Consider the following 11103-nt stretch of genomic DNA (forward strand, 5'->3'; position numbering starts at 1 on the left):
CATGTGCAAATTTGATAAAGTCTACCCCCATTCTGTCATCCCAAGTCATGTAAAGATGTTGACAGGACCGAACCCTGTGGGACCCCACTGGTCACTTTTCTCCAGAATGAAAAGGAGCCATCATTGAGCACCCTTGTTGTTCGTCGGCCGGACAACAATTACAAATCCATGTAACAGTTGTCTGATGTTGATGGTTGATGGTGACTTGGGGTGTGGAGGATCTACTCTAGATCTCTGGTGGGGGTTAGATGGTGAGTGGACTCTGAGCCTTTGCAGGGAGAGAGCTCAGGGTTTTGAATAAACATGCTTCTCCTCAGGAAAGGGATGCATTTGCTTGGCTTCATGCTCGGTCTTGAGGATTTTCTTTTCACCTCACACATAATACTGTTGAAGAGATGGTCATCTTCAGGAATGGGCAAATGTAGGCACAATCAGTTTTGATGTTCCCCCTCCTGCTTTCAGCCAAACCAGCCCTCAGCTCTTCTGGGAAGCTAGTCATGAAACATAACCTCTTACTGTCCTGATTTGGCAAGGTCAGCCTCTCCTAGCTTTTGTGATCTTTCTCATTAATAACTATTTCCACGCTCTGATGTTTGGCTACACTTGTCCCTATTTTCATACATGAAATGCTGGAGGATATGGCTGAAATGAGTAGAACAGAAACCAGGGCAATGGCCATGGAAAACTCATAATCCAGCCAAAGGTGGACTAAAAGCAACCTGAAGGCCTACTTCAAGGCAATGTGGGCAGTAAATAATTTATTTTTCTCTACCAACCTTGTGTCGGTGAAGAACTGTCTGACTGAGAGCTTTGGTCATCAAAATTCTGGCTCATATTTATTTAAAAATAATTACTATCGATACTCGACTATAAATTGACCTCATGTATAAGTTTAGAGCAGGTTTTGGGGCCAAATTATGAATTTTGTTATGACCCGTGGATACGGTGAGACTAAAACTTGGAGGCGTGTAATAAAGAATCTAAAGTATGAAGCAAAGGAAAACAATGCCAAAGAACTTACAAAATTCCAGCAGCCATAACTATTTATGCTCAAACTAAAGGCTGGCTGGATGAGAAAGTAAAGGGGTTTCAGAGCTTCCAGGACAGATGCCGCTCTTGCCTTTCACAAGGGGATGCTTCTCTTTTTATTGAAATTAACATACAATTCTTATCTTTTTATAAACTTTACTTTTCTGAAACTCAGAAAGAAGATATTCACATTTAGAAGTCATACATATTTCAACCTTGAGTGTCACAAAACATCTCATCCTCTATAATATTAAAAACTGATCCCTAGTGAGTGAAATCTTGAGCTTTAGACATGGAACACCCAGCTTCATCTTTTCATTCATCCTGTGGAAATCTACCAGAGAGGAGCAAGTGTCCCCCTCTCATGTTTTGAACAAGTGGCCTCCAATAATGTTTTGGGCCACCTGACATAGGGTCTGTAAAGGTAATGTGTTGCCCTAGAATCCTTAGAGGATCCTAAATAAAATTAACAATGGTGTGCTGTAATTATCCAGAATTTCAAACTTCCATGTATACTAAGAAAGGATGGAAGTTTTTGTTTTCATGATTCATTTTCAGAGGCAGTTGTAGAGGAAGGGAAGAAAGTAAAGTCAGGAAAGGTGTATGAGAAAAAAAGGGATAAGAAAGAGGGAGAGCAGGGGCAGAAAGTGGACAACAATGAGGCCATTTGGTAACGGAACATCTCTTAAGCTGTGTGTATGTAACAAACACAAGTTAAGCTAATTGTGTGGCACTCACTTTGGGGACTGTATTGTCTATCTCAGAAGCTTTTTCTAATTCCTCCCTGTAATGTACAATTTTCAGAACCTTTCATTCTAATGATTTTAATGCAATCAGCAAAACTATGCATGTAATTGTCTTTGGCACAATGTACAGGCGGAGTGGCACTTGGGGAGAACTCCCTGAACCCCAGGCTCCAGGAGGAGAATGCAAAGCAGGCCTGTTTTCAATCACTGCAGCAGAAGGCAGCCGGCAATGTCTGCAAAAAGCTGCCACGAAAAACATTTGTCGGAAGACAATGACAAAAAGGGGGGTCTCAGCTCGGTGCTATTCAGAGACAATTTGTAAGCGCGGCTGCTGAAGTCGATCCAAACCCTCCTGAACAGCTGGAGCTCTGCAGTGATTGATAAGTGCGCCCAGGAGAACTTCATTTCTGCTTGAATGAAGACAAAGGCCCCATGATGCTGGGCGGATGGGTAATGTCACTATCATTAAGTAGCGAGAGTGGATACGCCAGACCTTCAGATGGGGACACGCAGGTCTAGGAGGAGAGGTCAGGGCACACGCCCCTCCCTCAACCCAGCAAAAAACACACCCTTGTCTAATTGCAGCCACAAGGCATGCTCTCAGAAACCGTTACTTTGGTTTAGCAAGGCCTTCACTTTACTACACTTTTATTCTCACATAAAGCAATGCTAAGATTAAGGAAAAGAGATAATTGTTCCTATTCGAAGTGGAGAACATGTTACTAAAACAACCTGAATTGTCTGCTCATAAAACCATTGTCATAGGATAAAGAAAACTGGATAAAAGAACTGACTACAAAAAAGACAGGTGTTGTGTGGCTACTGATGATCGCTGGACAAGAGGTTGTTGCTAGTCATTGATAGGGGAAGGATTCTCAGCTAATTGTTAATTAGCTGAATTGATTGTTCTTCTCGACCCAAAATTATTATTAGAATCCTAGGTGGCTTCTGTATTCAGAAGTACAATAAAAAGATCCTCATTTCATTCATTCAGGTGAACTTTTTCTGGACACTAGTACTTAGCAAAGAGCATCTGTGTTCTCGTACAATCACGTACTGGTCCAAGTCCAAATATTTATATGGATCTAAATATTAATTTGATTTATTGATTGATAAATCACATCCTATTACTTCTAGTTTCCCTGGGAAATATACAAAAATACAGGTATGTCTCAGTTAACACAATAGATGAGTACCTGGGTATTACTCTGGTACCAAACAGAGTAACAGAGCCAGAAGTAACATGGAAAGAATAGGGAAATGATTCTACACTACAAAAAAAAGAAAAGCAGTTGGATGTTTCAGAAAGCTTTTATTCAAAACTAACAATATGCACATTTGAAATGAAATAATCAGGTCAGGTGAGTCTTGCATAAGTAAAACGAACAAACAAACAAACAAATTGAATCTTCTAGAGATTACTTGAGGGTTTTTTCCAAAACATATCTAGGTATGATTTTTTTTTCTTTCTTTCATCAGCCTCCACTTTTCTTGTGATGTCTATGTTGGTGTCCAGATCTGTGTGTTTTTTTAATTTGATTTTTATTAATTTCTTTATATATATACATATAATTTACAAAACCAAATAATAAAAAACTTCAACAAAAATTACCTCTGTTATTCTCACCATAAACATCTATCACAACTTCTTTATGTCTTTAAATCCTTCTTTATAATCCTACTCTACCTATCCCTTCCTAAGGCTAAATACCAATTTCCTCCAGTAACTCATTTACTCTATTCACTAACTCTTATCTTATTTCTATTTACACTTTCCATAGAATCTATTACACAATATTATAGATTCCTAAAATTTCTATAATTTCCCCTTTATTGTGATACACCCCGGGACTAGTTTCTCCTTCTTGTAGTGTTCTATTATGTGTCAAATACCATCTGCATTATATCACCATTTTCTCTCTGCAAGTATTCCTTCCATGGTTTCCATTCTTTATAGAACTTATCCAACATACCTTTCCCAAGTAATGTAGTCAATTTGTCCATTTCATAATACTCCATAACTTTCGATCTCCATTCGTCCATAGTCGGGGCTTCTTCAGCTTTCCAATACAATGGACCCTTGTTATCCGCTGGGGTTTGGTTCCAAGATCCCCCGTGGATAACAAAATCCATGTATGCTCAAGTCCCATTAAATATAATGACATAGCAAAATGGTGTCCCTAATAAAAAATGGAAAATCAAGGTAAATTTATACTTTTTTGGAACATTTTCAAACTGTGTATGCTTGAATCCGTGTATAAAAAATCCGTGTATAACAAGGGCCAACTGTATTTGGCAAATAATGTTCTCGCCGGCACAATCAAAAAGAAAAGCAATTTTTCATTTTCCTTATCCAAATCTAGAGTGTCCGTTATGTTTAAAAGATACAGCTTAGGTCTGGCTTTCTCTCTAATCTTAATTATTTTCCCAATCTCTTTATGAATCTCCTTCCAATATGCTTCCCATTTGTTACAACACCACCAACAGTGTAAATATGTTCCCACTTTTGTTTTGCATTTCCAGCACTTATTTCTATTATTCTTGAACATTCTGGAGATTTTATATGGTGTTAAATACCACCTATACATTGTTTTGTATACATTTTCCTTTAACATTACACTCTGCGTATATTTAATTTTTGTTTGCCATAATTTTTCCCAATGTTCCAATTGAATCTGTTCATCCAAATCTCATGCCCACTTTATCATGAATTCCTTAACTATTTCTTGTTCTAATTCAAACTTTCTAATTAAGTTATATATTTTGGAAATTTGTTTTTTGGGGTCTTTTATTATTTTTTCCAATTCTGTCTCGACAGAGCCAATCCTACATGATTTGATATCCATCAGCAATCTTTCCCTAAGCTGTTTGTAGGTGAACCAGTTGCATGAATAACCTTCTTTGATTAACTCTTCCTGTGTTTTCATAACTCTCACCCCTTCCTGAAATTTAGATATATCCTTATATGTCACCCAATTTTTTTTTTCAATTCCTCTCTTTTAAATAATGCCTCATTAGGGGAAGTCCAAAGCGGTAATTGAGTACACCATCTTTTCTTATATTTATTCCAAATTCTTAAAAGGATTTTCCTTATTAAGTGGTTATTGAAATTCACATCTATCTTAATTTTATCATAAAATAAATATCCATGAATCCCAAATTTTAGATCAACTTTTTCCAAATGTATCGTTCTCTTTTTTTGAAGTTTAACCCAATCCATTACCCAATCTAACACACAGGCATGGTAATACCATTTTAAATTCGGGAGGGTGAGGCCTCCTTTATCTACTGAATCTTGTAACACCATTATTTTAATTCTCGCTCAGATCTGTGTTTTTTTAACATGGTAGGTGTAACTGGTAAGGCACACATAACTGGTCTCTCGTTTTCTCTCTGTTTCACTATTCATTCATGCTCAGTAAGGAACTCTAGGGGCAGCTGTTTACCTTGTCTGTTGTAGGCAGGCACTCACAGTTTAGTAAGATCACCTAAAGAAAAACCCATTCTTTCCCAATACATCCCATATTGCATTGTTTACTGTAGACATGCTGCTGAAAACCAATATTGAAAATCTGTGTTTCCTCGGCATCCTTCACCATCCTCCCAATGCTGGTGCTGCTAAAAAACTAAAAGCTAGACAGAGGAGAAGAAGGCAAAGCAGAGTGGAACAAGCATAAAAAGTATTTCTATGAACCTTTCTCAGAGGTATATCTGTACAAACTTTATGTTAAACCACAAAGGTGATAAGCAGATGGAGGGAAAATGCTGGCTTACCTCCAGGGTTTCACGATTTACAGGGAGAACCTCCAGACTGCACCACTGGCTTCCACAACTTGCTGAACATGCATGGGAAGACCACAGCACACAGCCTCTTCTGCAAGGAGAGACCAACCAAAATGGGGCATTTGTGGGTACAAGCTGCACCACATCATTATTATTTTTCTCTTCCATACCAAACATGTTCAAGTGTACATGGATATGCCACCAATCACAGTCCTTATCCCATCCAGCTGTGAGGCCATTTGATGCCTTGTGCAACTGTCCATGCGACTGACCCCTGAATCACACAAGCGATTGACCACCCATACAGCACATCAGCACATCAAGTCGTTTCCAATCAGTGTGTCCAATGCACATTGGCACAACACGATCATAGAGTGCCCCATAAATGCCCCCTTCCCCCCCCCTTCCCCCATGACCCTCTGTTGGACCAGCTTGTTTGTTTTTTGTTGTTGTTATGTGCCTTCAGGTTGTTTCCAACTTATGGAGACCCTAAGGCGAACCTATCATGGGGTTTTCTTTGCATGATTTCTTCAGAGGAGGGTTGCCATTGCCTTCCCCTGAGGCTGAGAGCATGTGACTTGCCCTAAGTCACCCAATGGGTTTCATGGCCAAGTTGGTCCCCAGATTTGCTGTTTAACACTCAAATTACTATGCCATGCTGGCTCTAATGTTCTTATTAAATCCATTGTACTGTTGGCAACCTGTCTTGTTTTTCATTATTTCACTTCATGGAGTATGTAGCGGGTCAGTGATGCAACTGACCACTCATATGCATGCGCTATCAATTCACAGGTGGACAACAATTTAAAAAATCCTACGGACAGCAATGGTCCCAGTGGCTCATCATCTCCTTCCCTCTTCTCCATACCAATGTGCAGTCTGCACATTGGTGCAATAATTTGCACTTTCTAGCTTGATCTGGAGCAACCTGGGGCTTATTTTCCTCTGGTGTTTAGCCCCAGGGCACTGTTTCATTCCGATATCATCCCATTGTGGCCACATACATTGTTTGAACAGGTAAGGTTCAAAACAAGGTTAAACTACTTCTTTTTGCTCGTGAGAACAGCCCCAAAGAAACACAAAAGGAAAATTGCAATGGTATAACAGCATTAAAACTGAAAAGCATCAGACAATATTCCATTGGCTATAAAATGCCTGATGGAACAAAACAGTTTTTACTGCATGTCTGAAGCAAAACAAAGAAGGAGTGAATCTCATCTTCTTTGGGAGAAAGTTCTGTAATCAGGATGCCGTTGATGCTGCTGTTGAAAAGACTATGTCCTGCTTCTCTAGGTGTTTGACCATATAACAATCCAATAATGTTAGATAATGGCTATAATTCTTACCAATTTGGACATTTTCCCACCAAGAAAACAAAGCACAGTTCAAGTCTATACATATCTACTTGGAAATAGCTACAAACCAGAGCTAAGTTCCTCAGTTTCTTCCCAGGCTTTAAGTAGTTTCTTATCTCCAGTCACCAGTTGGTGCTAATAGTAGAAGAGGCCACATGTGGGCACCATCAGAGGCCAAATCCAACCCACAAGCCAGAAGTTCTCCACCACCTCCCTGTTTAGGAGTTATCTTATCATAGCAATAGAGTTTTTGAACGCCTCCCTACTCACACATCACTTTCAGCATAATTAACAGACATCAAGTCAACTGCATGCCCTGCCACATGTGTAAGGTCACAAATAAACTCAGTCAGGCATGTGGATGCAAAGTAAGCCACACAGAACCTCAGTTACACCACATGAGAAAGCATTGGCATGATGCGGAAATCCCCCAACTCCACCCACTTTTAGAAAACCAGTACCACATCTGAAACTATCTCCACCACTCAGGTTGGGAGATTGGGGGTAGGTGGTGGAGTAACATGGCTAGGTGTCATATCAACAAAATCCCTATTCTGCCTTGCAAGGGGGCATGCTCAAATTTTGAGGACTTGTCACCTCAGCACTGCAATGGATTCATGGTAGACTGTTGTAACCCCACCGCCCCCCACCATTGAATTTTGCATGTTGATGTATTTGAAAGCCAGGTGGGAACAGCTGTTTCAGTATACTCCCCTCATCTTTTTCCAAGCAGGTTTTTATAATACTGGCCAGGTCAGCATCTTCATTTCAATAAGGAATAATGTAATATATTGCATTATAGAGGAAAAATGAAATGTACAAATACAGGATGGGTGACACTTGGCTTGACAACAGTACATGTAAAAAGAACCTAGGGGTGAGCCAACAATGCAATGTAGCACTCAAAAAAGTCAGTTCATTTCTGGGCTGCATTAACAGGAGAACAGTGTCCAAATCAAATAATAGTATCACTCTGTTCAGCTTTTGTCAGACTTCACTTGGTGTATGTGTCCATTTCTGGGTGCTGCAATTCGAAAAGGATCTTGACACATAGGAATGAGATCAGAGGAGGGTGACCAAGATGGTAAGAGGTCTGGAAACCAAGTTGTATGAGGAATGGCTTAGAAAACTAGGAATGTTTAGTTTGGTCAAGAGAAGAGTGATATGATAGCCATTTTTAAATATTGAAGGATGACATGTTGAAGATGAAGCAAGCTTATTTTTAGCTGCTCCAGAGACCAGAACATGAACCAAATGATCGAAACTGTGAGAGGAGATGCCACCCAAACATTAGGAAGAAGACTGCCCCGGAGGGTGATAGACTCTCCATCTTCAGAGGTCTTTAAACAGATGTTGGATGACTACCTCTTGGTAGTACTTTGACAGTGTGTCCTACATGGCAGTGGTTGGAGTATATGGCCCTGTGGTCTCTTCCAACCTATGAGTCTTTAATTCATCTAGGATAGGTTCAGTTACATGTGGCCCACAGACTAATAGGCTGCTTGTCCTTTAAAACAGTCCTTTGTAGTAGTAGTCGTGTGCCTTCAAGTCATTTCCAACTTATGGCAACCCTAAGGCAACCTTATCCCAAGTTTTTCTGGGTCTAATCACATTGGTTATTCATGCAGCCGAGAAATTGAATCTTTTAGAAAAACTCGGGGGGGGGGGGGGATTCAAAATCAATTATGCTGGGTTAAGTGGGGTTTTTTTGGCAGCTTCCCACCCCCAAAACCTATATTGAGTTCATTTGAAATGCATGCGAACAACCAAGATTCAACCCAGAATCTACCTGTATTATAGTTTTTTGTGGGTTTTTCGGGCTATGTGGCCATGTTCTAGCAGAGTTTCTTTCTGACGTTTCGCCAGCATCTGTGGCTGGCATCTTCAGAGAATGCTTTGCCTGGAAAAAATTGGGTGTATATATATTGTGTGAGCCTGGGAATGCAGGAGTGATTTGCATGTGTATTGTTCTGTGTTGATGGCTGGCCTCAGCCTGTATTATTTTCACCATCTGAATAACCCCTAAGGCTAGTGAGTATCTGGATAATTTGTATTTCTCAGGGTCCTAGCAGGAACTATTAGAACAACTGTGGAGCTCACTCTGACCTCAAACTGACCTCCTAGAGGATCCGCCATTTTGCCGTAAGAGGAGACCACGTAAGCAACTTTCCAGGGAAGAAGCAGGATCCCTAGCAGCAATACACATGAACATTCCCCAATGGTAGCTTGAGAGTTGCTAATGAGGGAGCCAGCACCTTCAAAACCAACACAGTACTGACTGTTTGTTATCAGTTTCACATTTAATGGGCTGGTGATCAAATCAAGAACTCACCCATATATATGTTTATCTTCCCCCGATCATGTCACGACCTGACTGCATTGACTAGGCTACCACACACCTCGGCTTAACAAAGCCCAGGCAATCAAACACGTTTGTCTAGGCTTCAGCCAACCCACTAAGCTCATCGCCAGAAGCTAGATTTCGCCTATAAGAAACCCTAAATTTTCTCACTCAGGTGTGCTATTTTCAGAATACAGCTTGGCTCCATGTCAGACTGGACTCTGACTTTAGCTCCCTCGGCCAAACCTCCTCATGTTCCAGCAGCCGTGTTCTACCACCATCCATTTCAACACTGGAATCCCGGAGAAGCCTTTGGAAGTGAATATCGCCCGTAGTTCTGCTTCTCAATCTTTTCCACTCTCCTACCTTTACTTTCATTGAGTCTCGTGTGCGTGTGTGTGTGTTTGCGTGTGCGTGCGTGCGTGCGTGCTTATTGCTGTATGTGTGTTCCCTTTTTTAATAAATATTTGGACTTTAATTGGAGAAGCCTGTCTCTGTGTCATCTCTTAAGGGATTATTTGGTCCTTTGGTATACACTAAGGGACATGGTCTTGCAAGGGCGTTGTTATCCCTCCCTCTCAGCAATTTGAGTTAATTATGAAATTCCCCTAATTAGAAACTTCCTAACAGATATTCCATGGAGCCTGTTCTTCAGTATCCAACAACGTAAGTAAACTTTTTTGTATTGTATTCCTCATATTGTGAATCTCTTCCCAAAGAAACCCACCAACGTCTGCCAATACAAATTTCAAAAGGCAACCTAGCAGTGTTATTTTTCAAGCACTTTTTAAGACTATCAGTAAATCATTCTAATTGCTCTTTTATAGCTAATTTAAACATTATTTCTATTCATACTATTGCTGCATTTTATTTTTAAAGGGTTATTGTAAGCAATTTTTAAAGCCACATTAGGTGAGAGCTTCACACAGATTTGGGAGGGGATCTGGGTGAGAGCTGGTAGGGAGAGAGAGAAAAGAAGAGATCTCTCTGTTGTTCATAAGATGCCCACAATGTGCCTCAGTAAATTGCTTCCATTGTGGGAAGAAGGCAAGAAACAGTGCCCACAGGGAGAGACTTTATATGGAAAGGGATGGTTAGAAGCTCTGAGAGATGCTATAAAGACAGTCACATTTCATCCTTCAATGAAACAGCCATCCATGCATAAGATCAGAATATGAAAGCACAAAAAGATTTCCTTTATGGCATGCAAATAATCACAGGAAATCACAGCCTAAAAGGGCACAAAAGTACCTCCACCTCATAAAACCAAGAGATTCTAAACCAAAGTTTGGAAAGTCGCTTTTTAAAAGAAATTATATCCTGTTGCTCCTTGCAGTGTTTGCAAAAATGGAAAAAAATCAGTTACAAATTATGTAGCTACTGTTAACTAGTCACACAATTATATAACAAGGATGTGATCAAGTTACATTTAAAAATAAATATAATGGGCAAGAGCAATGTTATTTTATTGAGATTATGAGTAAAAGTTACTTTTAGAGAGCATTTTTAGCAGCATTTTGGGTTTTATGCCATTCTCTTATCAATCCTATGGGGTTTCTTTTCTCTCAAAAATATTTATTTATTTATTTATTTATTTATTTATTTATAAATGACATTTATGACATTTATGGCATTTATACCCTGCCCTTCAGCCCTAAATAACAGACAGTCATACAAAAGTAAAGAACAGAGCAAAAAGCAATGTAGCACATTAACCGTTGAACACTGCAGTGAGGAAAGGGAATGAGTAATTGGAATGGGTTACATTTTCAAAATAATTTTTCCAAACTCTGAATATTTGAGAAGTACTCTGAGAGTAACAAAAAATCATTACTTGTTGCCTCAGTAA

This window comes from Sceloporus undulatus, chromosome 3 (assembly GCF_019175285.1).
Source record: "Sceloporus undulatus isolate JIND9_A2432 ecotype Alabama chromosome 3, SceUnd_v1.1, whole genome shotgun sequence".
Lineage (NCBI taxonomy): Eukaryota > Metazoa > Chordata > Lepidosauria > Squamata > Phrynosomatidae > Sceloporus > Sceloporus undulatus.